The 13,904-nt window shown below is 38.8% G+C and overlaps 1 protein-coding gene across 30 annotated transcripts in view; it reads left to right on the top strand.

Moving 5' to 3' along the window:
• The window catches only part of tenm3 (teneurin transmembrane protein 3), a 971,756-nt gene that overhangs the window by 723,625 nt on the left and 234,227 nt on the right, over positions 1–13,904 (top strand). For 7 of the 30 annotated variants that reach the window (XM_087235124.2, XM_087235129.2, XM_087235131.2 and 4 more), the window contains exon 1: positions 12,360–12,610. The exons of the other annotated variants lie outside the window; for them this stretch is intronic. The gene's annotated coding sequence lies outside the window, so the exon portion shown is untranslated. Of the gene's footprint in view, positions 1–12,359; positions 12,611–13,904 lie in introns of those variants that run through there. 30 annotated transcript variants of the gene reach the window in all.

Genomic DNA, 13,904 nt, shown 5'->3' on the forward strand with positions numbered 1-13,904 from the left:
TTCTGGTTTTGGAGATTTCCTGTGTAGTTTTGCATTTTGAGTGAGAGGTTTCAGAAATCGTGTCACATGAAAAGATTTTTTGTGTGTACGCAGTTGGAAAAAACTACAAGAGCCAATGTGGAGATGTTTTTTTTTTTTTTTTACTTGGTCTTTCATCATTCATACAGTCCTTTTACATACAGTATATCAATATGACTCATTCACTATATCTGCAGTGCAGTCATTAAATGCACTGATTCTTTCCTTAAAAGGAAAAATGCCATGTTTCAGCTTTATCCCAGGGATAAAACGGACCGCGGAATCTCCTTCATTTTCAATGAAGAGTAACCCTGTAGAGCTTCTGTAGTGGTCTGCCTTAATGCACATCTCTATTGTGCACTGTCCACTTTTCTACACTCAAAACACAACCCTGTTTGATTCAGAGAACATTCACTTAGCAAATCAAACAATTATGCTGTGTGTGGATGTGTGTGCCAGTGATGTCCACATCCCACTCTCGTTTTCATTTACTACCAGGTTGTAATGAGTTTTCGGCATGTTTTTTGAGTGTTCCCCTCTTCTGCTGTGGGAGAAGAGAGACATTTATTTCTCCTAATCTGAGTTGAAGCCAAGGGACTCGTGCTTAACACGACTTTTCCTCCTGTTCGCTACCACCGGAATTATAGATGATAGGCTTACATTTATTAAACAGTAGTGCACTGCCACCCACTGCACCTTACACATTTTTAATCCGATTTTCTTGGTGTTTGATTGTGTTTACTTTTTCTTTGCATGTGCAGTGGTGTTTTGGTGAGAATGTGAGAATGCTTTAAATTAATAATTGGTTTTAATTAATGCAATTTATAAAAAAAATAAAAATAAATAAATATATATATATATCTGTCCGTTCTTCTGTTTATCTTTCTGTCTTCATCTATAGCTCATTCAAAATTCAAATAGATGACTGATTTATATATATCAGATTTTATATACAGATTTTTATATTGTTGTCACAATACTGAAATTCGGTACCAATTGATACTGAAGTTTTAAAAACATCTATTTCGCTCCTAAACACTGCTGATTTGCCATTGTGTTCACGTGCTCAACAGAAATGCCTCTGATTGGCCGTGAAGGTCATCAGTTCACCAAACTCACTGCTGTTTACTGAGTGTTACCACAGATACAGGGACACTGGAGCATTTTAAAGCTGCAATTCGTCAGTGGATTACTGAATCATATTCAGTCATTCATTAATTTGCTTTTCGGCTCTTTATTAATCAGGGGTTGCCACAGCGGAATGATCCACCAATTAATCCAGCATATGTTTTACGCAGCAGATGCCCTTCCAGCTGTAACCCATCACTGGGAAACACCCATACACTTTTATTCAAACATACACTATGGACAATTTTAGCTTGCTCAATTCATCTATAGCGCATGTCTTTAGACTTTGGGGGACCCAAACCCACACGAACATGGGGAGAACATGCAAACTCCACACAGAATTGCCAACTGACCAAGCCGAGGCTCGAACCAGCGACCTTTTTGCTGTGAGGTGACAGCGCTACCTGCTTGCCACCGCGCTGCCGGATAGCTCGTATGTCAGCTTATAAACATACCAGCTGATCGACGTGACTTTGAAACACTCCAGTGTCCCTGTATCTGTGTATACACTATACATGACTGCCACACAAAAAAAAACGGTTTCTGTACTTTTTCTCTCCAATAATTATGAGGCGCAAAATTGTTTTTGTGCTCATTTGAAATTTTGTTATGGATAATAACAGTGCCACCACACAATCGCTTGACAGTCTATTGTTTTTGTCATCTTCAGTAATGTGTTGTTGCTGTTTTTCCTTCTCCACTTCCTTCTCAAGTTGTAAAGCCACTGCCAGGTTTAGTGTTGACACCTTGTGGACAAACTAAGCATTGCATAAACAAGTGTTTATCAAAGTGCATATGTGTTTGCTTGCACAAAAAAGGACAGTATATGTACAGTCCACACATATTGTTCTAATGCTGAAACTATACATTATACATGGACATTGACATACATATTTTGCATGCTTTAAACTTAAGGCTTAGAAATAAAAACAAATCTAGAACCACTAGGATTCAGTATAATTCCCCGTAACGATAGAAAATCTCATGTGTTTGTGTTACTGAGAAAGTTAGTGAGCTAGAAAGAGAGTTAGAAAGTTGTTCTGCTTTTAGCTCAGCTGGAGAGCTCCGGTTCTTGGACGATACAGCGGTCTGGCAGTGGACTTTCTTCCATTTTGTGTCACCATACCCCCTCAGTGTGGTGGACTTGGCTGTGTGTGTGTATTTGTGTGTATGTGTGTGTGTCTGTGTGTGTATGTGTGACAGCTGAATGGATAATGCCTTGGAGTTAAGGAAAAGCCTAGAGTGAAGCCAGACTCGCTGCCCTGCCATCAATCCGCCTGTTGTCTTCCTTCCCTCTCTTTATTCCTCCCTCACACTTCCTCTATTTCTCTTTCTGTTTAATGCAGGCCTAACCTTTGAGGGCTGTTTGGGTGAACTTATTTGTCACCTTCCAGGCTTCCAGTGGTAAAAAAGGGGTCCAGTACCCTGTGGTTTTATCGGGAACCTGTAATGGAGAAAAAAGAAAGAAACAGGAGAATACAGAGAGTACAGGAACTGGAGAAGATGGAGTGAGCGAATACACATATCCATCACAGAGAACAGTCAGTGCAATGGAACTGCTGTTGCCCCATGGGGAAAAAAATGAACCCTCAGCAGCACTCATCCGTTCTGAGTGCAAGCTGCCGTTAGCCCTATGATCGATACATGACCCTCTTGCTAGCTTAAGGTGACTGGATTTATGAAATGTATCAGCAAATCACTTGCAGTGTTATTATCTGAGAATTTCAAAATTGCAAGGGGAAAAATAATCTAGTTTATGTATTCTGACCATGGTTGGTTGTACTCTAAACTACATTAAACTAATTTAGGATGACAGAGGGACTGTAATAGTCACAACAAAAAAATATATATTATTAGTATATTAAATATACATTAACTGACAAAAGTCTTGTTGCCTATCCAAGTTTTAGGAACAATAAATAATAACTTTAAGTTGATCATTTGATATCAGAAGTGGCTTATATGAAAGGTAAAGTCCTCTAGAATAATGCTTATTTTACTACACTCAGAAATAAAGGTATGTGAGCTGTCACTGGGGCGGTACCTTTGTAAAAGGTACAAATTTGTACCTAAAAGGTCCATAATAATACCTCAAGGGTACATATTAGTACCTAAGCAGTACTTAAGTGTTCCTCTTAAAATTTGTAGGTACTAATATATACTTTTGAGGTACCATTATGGACCCTTCAAGTACAAATGTGTACCTTTTGAAAAGGTACCACCCTAGTGACAGCTCAAGTAACTTTATTTCTGAGAGTGTAAAATATTATATGATCATGCCTTGATTTTTAATTAGGACAGTAAGGTCTGACTTTACTTAGACAAAAGTCCTGTCACTTAACAGAAATAATGTACAGTGTAGAATATAAAGTCATGGTGCAGTGGAAAAATTATTTATATAATATATGACTCCCATGAGTTTAGAGGACTGCATCCATACATCTCTGCAATGACTCAAATGACTTATTAATAAAGTCATCTGAAATGGCAAAGAAAGCGTTCTTGCAGGACTCCCAGAGTTCATCAAGATTCTTTGTATTCATATTTAATACCTCCTCCTTCATTTAACCCTAGACATCCTCAATAATGTTCATGTCTGGTGACTGGGCTGACCAGTCTTGGACCACTTTGACCTTAGCATTCAGGAACTTGACGTGGAGGCTGAAGTATGAGAAGCAGCGTTATCCTGTTGAAGAGTTTGCCCTCTCCTGTGGTTTGTAATCTAATGGGCAGCACAAATGTCTTGATATCTCAGGCTGTTGATGTTGTCATCCACTGTGCAGATATCTTGCGCCCCTACATACTGAATGTAACTTCAAATCATGATTTTTCCTTCACCGAACTTTTTTGTGAGGTTCATACCTTCTGTCACTTTTCCAAATGATCAATTAGAATTATTTTTTGCTCTTACAACTGGGATCGATGGCAAGACTTTTTTCAGGTAGTGTATGTATGAGTAAAACATAAAACTGAAAAGAAATGAATGCAGAAGAAGCTGCTGAAAATCACCATTCTGCAAGAGGCAGCAAATACTTACATTGTAAAATACATTTTTAAAGGAATGCATTATTTTATATTGTATATGTTATGTTAGGCTGTAAATAAGTATTGCAAACTTTGAAAATATACATGTTTGTATACCTAAAGAGATCACTTAGGTCCTAAATGTATCTATTAAAAAGAAGTCATAACTTTTGTACCATTATTACTGAAACTGTATACTATATGTATACTATATATATACTATATATGTATACATACATACAGTATATTTCATTTAAGTGGAATATCTAGCATATTGTTAATTATTCACCATTCAAGCTGTAAAACTTTGACTCTAGACAATCTGAGGAGCTCGGTCATTCCAAAGCGTTGACTCGGACCTCTCATTTTTTACTCTCCCCTCAATAAAATTGCAGTGCCTAATTCTCTGACACTAAGGGACTGTGCTGTGATGGCTAAGTCTCTTTCTCAAGCTCTACATGCTAACCTCTTTGTCTGCCGCCTGCTAAAAGCCCCACTAAGTTCAACCAAACATTTTCTCTGGGATTTTTGTCCAGACAAAGACCCAATACCGGTCAGGCTTTTTGAAAAGCATGGCCGCTGCATAAAAGTGGCCGATTGTCCGGCCGCTGTATAGAGGCCCTGGTGTTCATGGCTGCCGTTGTGCACTAAGCCTGTTGTGTGAAACCGAGCAAGCTTCTAGATTAGCCTGCCCTGCGTCGATGCGGCCTTTTGTGCCCGCCGCCTTTCGAATCCTGCAGTCGTGACCAACAAAGCGTGAAATGAGTAAATAACGCCCCTCGAAGAAAGCCCAACATTTTACACCATTGTCCACGGTCCCCTAAGCCGCTTAAAGACTTCAAATGCTTCGCCACTTCTCTGTTCTTCCCCGCTTTTGAACAGTAAAATGATAATGACAGTCATTGAAATGTGTTTGTTTCTGTCTGTTTTTGGGCTCTCATATCTAAATGCCAAATGATATGTTCTCTGAGCATGACCGCTGCGTGCATGCGAGAATCTGTGTGATTTGCTGGAGTGATTTGGCACGTTCAGAAGTGAAATTAGTGTGGAAGTATAACAGAGAAGTGGAAACGTGGGGAATCGCCGATCTCTGTGGCCCAGTGCTGAGCATGAGCTCTTGTGTGTACCAGAGAGAGGCCAAATAATCGGAGGCAGGAACCCCATGCCATCTGTAGCTCTTTCTCCATCAGTCGCTCTCTCTCTCTTTGTCAAACATTAGCAGAGAGACCAAAAGGATTGCCGGGTTTGCTGTGCTTGCTGGAGTAATGTAGCTCCAGCTGAAAGGAGACCTATCATGAAAATGTTACACAGATGCTCGGATGGGTTTCTATGGTGGTCCATATGGCAGAATAACACAATTAATTTCCAACAGATGCATTTTAAGAGGTTGGGAAATTGTGTCATATGTAGTCTCTGTTATAAATATACAACGAAACATAATCTCACATGACTCATGTCAAATGTACCTCTTAACACAAGGGTCGTGCCCTGCATTGACCTGCTTGAAAAGTGCTGTGCAGAGATGACGTACAGAATATCTAATGCTTACAATGCTTATTTGTGGATATACCTTTGAGGTTGTGTCTTGGACCGCTGTCAACAATGTTGTTGTGGAAAACAAGCTGGAATATGGTGCCACAATGGCGCAATATAGGACATTTGAAGCCTCTCAAATAGTAATTAGCTCTAAAAAATAAAGCAAATGCTGTAGATATCATTTTGTGTCAAGGATCAGGCTCTTTTTCTCTCTTAATTCCCATGCTGATGCTGCACATTTCATGATATGCTTTGCGAAAAGTCTGGTAGCCATTGGCTATGTTTTTAAAGGTCAAACAGTACCAGGGACAATTGTATGACATTTAAGTGCTCATTAAAATGCTCAATCTTCAGTGTGCCTTTATTTTATTTATTTATTTATTTATTTATTTATTTATTTATTTATTTATTTATTTATTTATTTATTTATTTATTTATTTATTTATTTTGTTTTTTTAATTTGTTATTTTACTTTATATTTTACTGTATTTTATTGTATTTTATTTACTTATGTATTTATTTATTTATTTATTTATTACTTTATTTGATGTTACTTTATTTTACTTTATTTTATTTTATCATGTGGCCTGAGTGGCAAGTTACATGACTGTGCTTCTTTCAAAGGAACACACTTGTAAGCACACAGTGCAATTTGCGCTCATTACCACTAATTACAATGTCAAGACGTAATGAGAGGCTGAATACTTTCACAATCAGTGCAGTTTAAAAAGATCCATCTCTCCGTGCACCATAAACACAATTAGCACTAAACTAACTTGGCTCCCTGACTTTTAGCCCAAGTTTTTGTACCCTAACTTTATCTTTAGTTTCCTTTCCGTGGGGCATTTGGATAGGGGGTGGAGTGGGGAATCCAGCTTTTGAGCGGAAATGTAATGGTTTTTCTGCTTCCCTCTCCCGCAATCGATTTTGCCATGCCGGGCAGGAAATGATGTTGGCACACCACAAATAGCCTGCAGATGACGGGAGATTTGATGCTAATAATTTGTTGGCGGAGAGAGTCATGCGGGCCGCTTGCTGATGGAGATTGAGATGCGTTTGTCAGCAGACAGTCGGAGGTGAGCAAGAGAAGGGCGGACTGTGAGTTTTCCAAGGCGGGCAAAATGATTAGCGAATGTAATGTGGCAGATAATAGACAAGAGAATGAATATTTTATTTGGCCAGTGCTTCTGACGAGAGCAATTTGCATGTCAGGAGGTGACAGGCACGACACAGATGAATGACAGCTCTATCGTCTGCGGGTGCGTTAAGACATTACCCTAAGATATCGTCTGTTGCGAGACACTCACACCCTTACGTAGCACCACTTTACACTCTCTTTCATCACCGTTGACGCTTAGAAGGTGTCTGTATACAGGTGTGTGTGTGCCCATGTTATCTGATGAGTTTGTGCTTAGCTTTGCACCCCCTTCAGTGGGTTCTTTCTAACTGACTAATGCTTAGTAATGCTTCTTGAAAACCATTGCTGTTAAAATTATTTCTGAAGAATCTTGTGACAGACTAGAGTGACAGGCCCGTAGCCAGCCTGGTGAAAAGGGTGATTCTTTTTCATAAAATATAAACCTTTTTTGCAGTAATTAGCCTCATTTTCTATCTAATTATGAGGTTTGAATACTTTTTAAGCACTATTTTTTGTTGGATTAGCTTGTCAGATGGTCATCAACCACATTTTTTGATGTAGCCTACCAAAAACATTTGCTAAAGATTCATAAGAAAACAATAATACTAAAGTACACTAAAACAATACTACAACAATAATATTATTTTAATAAATAATAAAGAATAATACTTATTTTTCAAATACAAATGTATTACATCATATATCATTCGAATAAATGATGTTGTTCAAGTTTTAAATTAAAAACTAGCCTTTGGTCATTTATTAGGCAAACACAAACTGGGGTGCATTTCCCAAACAACAACGTAACTTGCGGCTGAACTGTAGTGACAAGTGTTTCCCAAACCCGTAGTTGCTCTTTCGCAGCTCCAGTGTTTGAACCACGTTAGTTATAACGTAAAATGCCTATAAAGACGCTCTAAACGGGGGTGGAGTAACAACTTCTTTAGAGAAGAACCCCATTTTTGTGCAAATTATATTGCTATTTAATTAAATTACTATTTAATTACTAGTTAATTACTATTTAATTGTTTTACACACACACGCATTAAAAAAAATCAAATGCTAGTTTGGTAAAAACATGCACTGGTTTTCCTTATTAATTGAAATATATGTAAACTGCACATATAGGGCCTATGTTTCCTTTACAAATATTATTAAGAACATTACATAATCTATTCCAAAACATAAAATCACTTACTAAAAGGTAACACGTATTCTAATATATTACATAAATCATATAAATAAATAAATAAATAAATAAATAATGAGGCTATTTATTAGGAAATTTAATTTTATATTTATTATTTATTAGGAAATAAAAAAGATCCTACTTTAATAACAATAATGATGATGATGATGATGATGATTATTATTATTATTATTATTATTATTATTATTATTAAGATTTTTGAATAGTCTACCTTTACAATTTGACACATTTAAGCCACTGCATGTTCACTCATGTTCTTTTAAATTATAGGTCACCTATAGCTTTGGAAATGAGCCATGGCTTTGTTCAAAACGGCATAATTATTTTGAAGTGCACTGAGAAGGGAACTACAGCTCCAGGGGTGTAGTTGCAAGCATACAAGTTAGCGATGCAGTTTGTGAATGTTCATTGTAATGATGGATTTGGGAAAAGCCAAATTATTGAACTATGTTTGTCATGACACAACTTGCGACCTTAGTTGGCTAACGATGGTTTTCGGAAACACAACCCTGCTCAGCACTTTCAACTTTTCTCAGTCATGCCGAAGCAATTTTTACAATTTTTACAATTTTTTATGGCATAGCAGTCAAAATAGGACAAATTAATTCTGGACCTTTGTCAGTGAGGGGTGGGTCTGAGTGATGTGGCATTACAGGAGTAATTTACTTTCTGTATATTACAAATCACATCTGTATATTCAGAAATAAAACATTACTGTGCTTACTGTATTTTATGGCTACTGTAACAAACATCAACTTTTGCAATTTTAACACATGTACATGAATATTTTTTAAATAACATGCGTCTTTGACCATATAAAGGGCTTACTGTATAATAAAATAATGAAATTTGTAGTTAGGTGAGCCAACTTTTGCTTGAATGAAAGATGTTGCCCTGTTACATTTGCCTAAAACCAGCTGTGTGGTTTAGGTTAGGGTTAGATTTAAGATCCAAGAAGTATGTGAGGCCTGGATTAGTGAAAAAAAGAAGTGCAACCTCATGCCAGAAAAGCCCTAACCACGGTCAGCGGGCCATGCTGAGGATTTAGTGTTGGAAAGGCACTAATCCAGGTAGGTTCCAGCAGGATAATCGGGACATGAGAACATTGCCCTTAAGAGTGTTGCATTAGGCTAAGCAAAGCTTGAGTGAGAAACAGAAAAGGCGAGTAACACAGACACCCTCCCTGACCTTTCCTTTATGGCAGCCAATCTGGTTTGTAAACATTAATTTATTCATGAGCTTGCATCTGGCTGTTTAAACAAGAAGCACAGCCCAGCAGCAATAAAAAGGAAAGGTTGACTGAGTCAGACACAATGCACACTGACGGAGAGAGCGATATTGAAGCGACTGTATCTAATAAATACACTTGTGCGTTTACGCCAACCCGACAGGTAGTGGCTTAAGGTTATAAATTTCCCTCCATCAATCTTTATAAGCATTTTATATCACAAACCGTTAAACCCCAGCGATATCCAATAGGATGTAATTGAAAAGTGATTCGAGAAATGTTGACTGACGGTGAGGGGAACTAAAAATATGGTGCAGAATCCATTTCACTAGTGGACTCTGAGCGAAATAGAGTTGAAAAAGTACAACAACAACAACAAACTGTCACCAACAACCAGACGCCTAATCGTTTAACCACTCTCTAAAAGATACTCATAACTGGCATTGATTTGAGTCTTTTTATGAGTAGCTTGCATTGTATACACATATTGATTAGTGGATCTAAAAACAAGCCACAAGAACGGCATGTTTGTTTTGGGCTATTCCTGTTGTCTATTTGTTAGCCTGCTCAGTATTGACAGTGTAAGCAGGGCATTAATTGCAAAGATGTCACTTTAAGACCCAAGGAGACAGAATGATGTAATGCCAGTATATATTTGCTTTCACTAGAGACTGTCATCACTCTCTGGGCCCAGCGCCCATTTCAAATGAATCTGCAGGTCACATTAGGCTGCTGATCAAGCCAAACTGCAAATCGGCATGTCTCGTAGCCTAAGTGTGCTAGCTGCACCTCCCAGCTTCGCCTGGAATGGAATTATGAATATTGGTGTTTTGTGCTCGGAGGATGAAGCTGGCTGCGTTTTTGCAGTGCTTGTCCAGTATGTGTGATATGTTGGGTTCAGCAGGAGGTTGTGTTCACTTCCCTGTGGGGCGATCGCTAGCTGCTGCCATCAGCACAACTCCTGCTTATTAAGCCAGTGTCAAGACATGTGAGTTCATATTCTTGGCTCAGACCCCACCCTTTCCTTCTCCATCTGCTTGGACCTTCTTATCTGCGGCCTCATTTGTCTCGCAAAACCTGCTATTACCTGCAGCAGGGATGGAGCTCGCAGTGTGTGTGTGTGTAGGTGTAGCGGTGGTTTCATTGCGCTCTGCTTCCACCGCATGGACTCTTTAGCATTGCCCTCACAGTGTACCTTGATACGCCCTCCCTTCCACCTGCCTGCGAGTATGATTGGCCGGGCCCGGGGGGAGACTGGGAAATCACCTGCTCCATTTAGCCAGGTTGCAATGCTGATGGCGGGCCAGGCGTCCTGCTAGCAGGCCTTTGTGCTGTGCCCGATGCACTAAAACAGTGGGACTCCTGATTAGCGTGAATGGAGTTCTCCAGCGTGGGCCCTGCTCTTTATGATCATGGTGATTGTTGTTATTTAGCCCTTCTGTGGGTTAGATCGGCGTACCGCCGTGCTGGAAATCTTTCTGACAGCGCAACAATTATCTGTGATCTGCATGACTCGCACCACAGCAGAAAAGTACTTTAGAAAAAAAAGGAATAAATAAAATATGACCTCCTCCTATCGCACCCCCCTTTTCCAAAACCCAGTCTTGCTCTTTTTTTCCAGTCTCATTTCACTCTTTCTGCCTATTTCTACCCTTGCCCTTTTCTTTGCTGCTTTTTCACTTGGTGTAGCCCCTGGCCTGAGCCCGGCAGGGAGCCACAGGGCTGCTGAATGAAGTGGCTTAGCAGAACCGGCCTCCCTCTTTCACAAGGGTCACCCCAGGGAGTCTCTTCTCAGAAGGGACAGCAGCAGCTGTGTCTGCCCCCTGCCTACACCTCCCACCCCATAATCCAGCTTGTGTAGAGCTGCATGGGGTGCAGATATGGAAGGATGGTTGGGGAGGGAAAAAAAAAGAAGAGGTAAAAAATCTTCCATAGTGTGGGTGTATGAGAGAGCACATCTCATGGAGAGGGTGACATATTGATATTCTGTTTCTATGAGAAAGAGCACTAGTGACAAAAGATACTCCCTCTTTCTGCTCACGTCTCCATGGAGGCCTGAACTGATGCTCTGTCCTCGAAGTATCACTTCTAACTGAATAAGACGGTAAAACTCTCTGCGGACTGGTGTTTGTTTAACAGCCAGTGTTCGTCATAAAATAACTAATAAGAAGGGCTGTCCGGTTAATGTGATTGTCCGGCTAATTAAAAATGCAATAATGTATGAAGTAATTATACAGTGACCTCTGACCCATGAGAAATCATGACACCATCTTCCTGTTTGTGTGAAGCCATTTGCACAGGGAATACAGTGCTCAGCATATAGAAGTACACCCCTCATAAATCTATCTTTTACATTTAGATTTTTAATAGGAAGCCATACAATATTATATGCGAACAAATATATTCAATTAGTCAGTTCTGAAGCCAAATCTGAAGCTAATCTAACAAAATAACTTACCATAACAGTCCAAAAACTAGTACACCCAGAAGTATATGTTATAGAAAAATATTACATATTTTGCGTGAGTTTAATTGCATTATCTTCCAATTTCTAATGTGTTTGGTGTCTAAAATATTATTTTAATACATTTATCTGTTTAATAAATCTGTTTTTAATAAATACACCAAAATACATTGCCTATATTCATTGCGAAATGGATACAAATATCCTTTTTTAAAGGGTCACGAAACACCAAAACACATTTTTTGAGCTGTTGACAGTGGTATATGTGTCCCACACTGCTAAAAACACTATTAGGACACCTATATTTCACAAAAAAGTGTAAATTGGTTGTTTTTGCGTTATTTCAAGCAAATTCGTACTTCCTGTTTGAAACGAATTTTTGAAGCTGCGTCACGGTCATGACATAATAGCGTTTATTCCAGCGTGCAGACTGGGCGTCTGTGCCAGAGTGTGCCTTATTACGTCTTACAGTGTGATGCATTAATGCATGAGTTAGGCTTGGTTCAAACCAATCAGCGCGCTCTATTGTGCAACTTCATTAATATTCATTAGTGTCACCGTCTTTACACCACAGAGACGCCACGTTGTGTTGGCAAAACAAGCGTGAAGTGTTGCTTTTACAGTTTGCTGCCATTAAGTTTCGTTTTCATTTTCTCTCTGTGAGAGCTTATCTGGATCACGTGTGGATTACAGTGTACGCGACGCTCGACAACAATAATTTAACGTTACGTGTCTAAGGGGGATTATTGTTTACCTGAGAGCTGTTCTCATCTGCAAACGCTGAAATCCGGATTCCGGATGTAGTCTTCTCTTCATAAAGACGCGGCTCTAGTTGCTGGTGATTGTCCTGTCTCTACAGATTTGGTAAGTGAGCGACCAGTGCTCTTTGTATATTCAGTTTGTTCGTATCAAATAAGTTAACTATTGCATTGAGTGCAAACATGTTAGCACCGCATTTTGTGACCGGAATAACACACGCGGCTTTCGGACGCTACCTGCCGTGTGCATCTAAGTTTCCGGGAAATGCGGAGTTTTTTTTCCGACATTCGCCGTGCGGTATCAAACATTGCATGAAAAATACACGCTTAGAGCAGATCCTCGAATCAAATATCTCATTTGTCGCGAGGGGCATGAATGAATTCCCTGAATGAAAGAGCCGAACTGCAGTTAAAGTCCGACATTTAATAATTTGGCAAATAATTCGACTACAGATGTCCATGTAGGTTAAACACCATCCCTTTCTCCTGTGTATTTTGACTGAAACTCGCGCGTGCCCAAATAGACACTCCCACACCCTCCCACTTTAGTTTCTCCGACACTCCCCCCTAAACAGAGCTGGACACCCCCACTTTTCTGACTTTTTCCAAAGAAGAGGTGTGAAAACACCCTGCTGAAACGAGGGGGTTTCATGGCCCTTTAAAATAGTGTGTATTCCATTATGCTGAGCACTGTATTATTGCACTCATAAAACAGATTCACAACCAAACCTATCATAATTACTTGATACATGCTATAATGCAAAATAACTGCCAAAGATATCCACTATATAATATTTGTTTTATATTTTATAATTAACTATACTTTGAGGCTTTTAAATGCTTGATTCTGATTGGTTAATAAACATTCTAAGCTGTTTGATTATTTTCAGGTAGCTCCATTGCTAAAGTAGTTCCAGGCAGGTCCTGACCACAGTCAAAAATCAAATCAAAAGAGCAATTAAAAAAGAATCCTTCACCAGAAGTGGTTTTTAATAAAATTGAAAACTCTGTAATTAGTTACTCATCCTCCAATTGTTTAAAACCTGTTTGTGTTTCTGTTGAACACAAAAGAAAATATTGTAAAATGTTGGGAAGTTGTAACCACTGACCACTGTAACATAATAGTTGTTTTTCCTACAATATCGATTGAGGGTGGTTAAATAATGAGTCAGTTTTCTTTTTGGGTGAACTATGCCTTTAAGGAGAGACAATGAATGTAATATATTTAAATATAAAATTTGAACAATTTCTTTAGGTTTGGTTAGCACAGTAAAATTTGAATAACTAACTTTACTTCTTTATGTCCTAAAATAGCACACATCACCACCTCGGTCAACAGCCCACACATGAATTAATTAAATTAACTTATTAGTTTTTACAAATTTCAGTAGATTGAACAT

The sequence above is a fragment of the Danio rerio genome, chromosome 1 (genome assembly GCF_052040795.2).
Source record: "Danio rerio strain M-AB ecotype USA chromosome 1, GRCz13ab, whole genome shotgun sequence".
In the NCBI taxonomy this organism is placed as follows: Eukaryota; Metazoa; Chordata; class Actinopteri; order Cypriniformes; family Danionidae; genus Danio; species Danio rerio.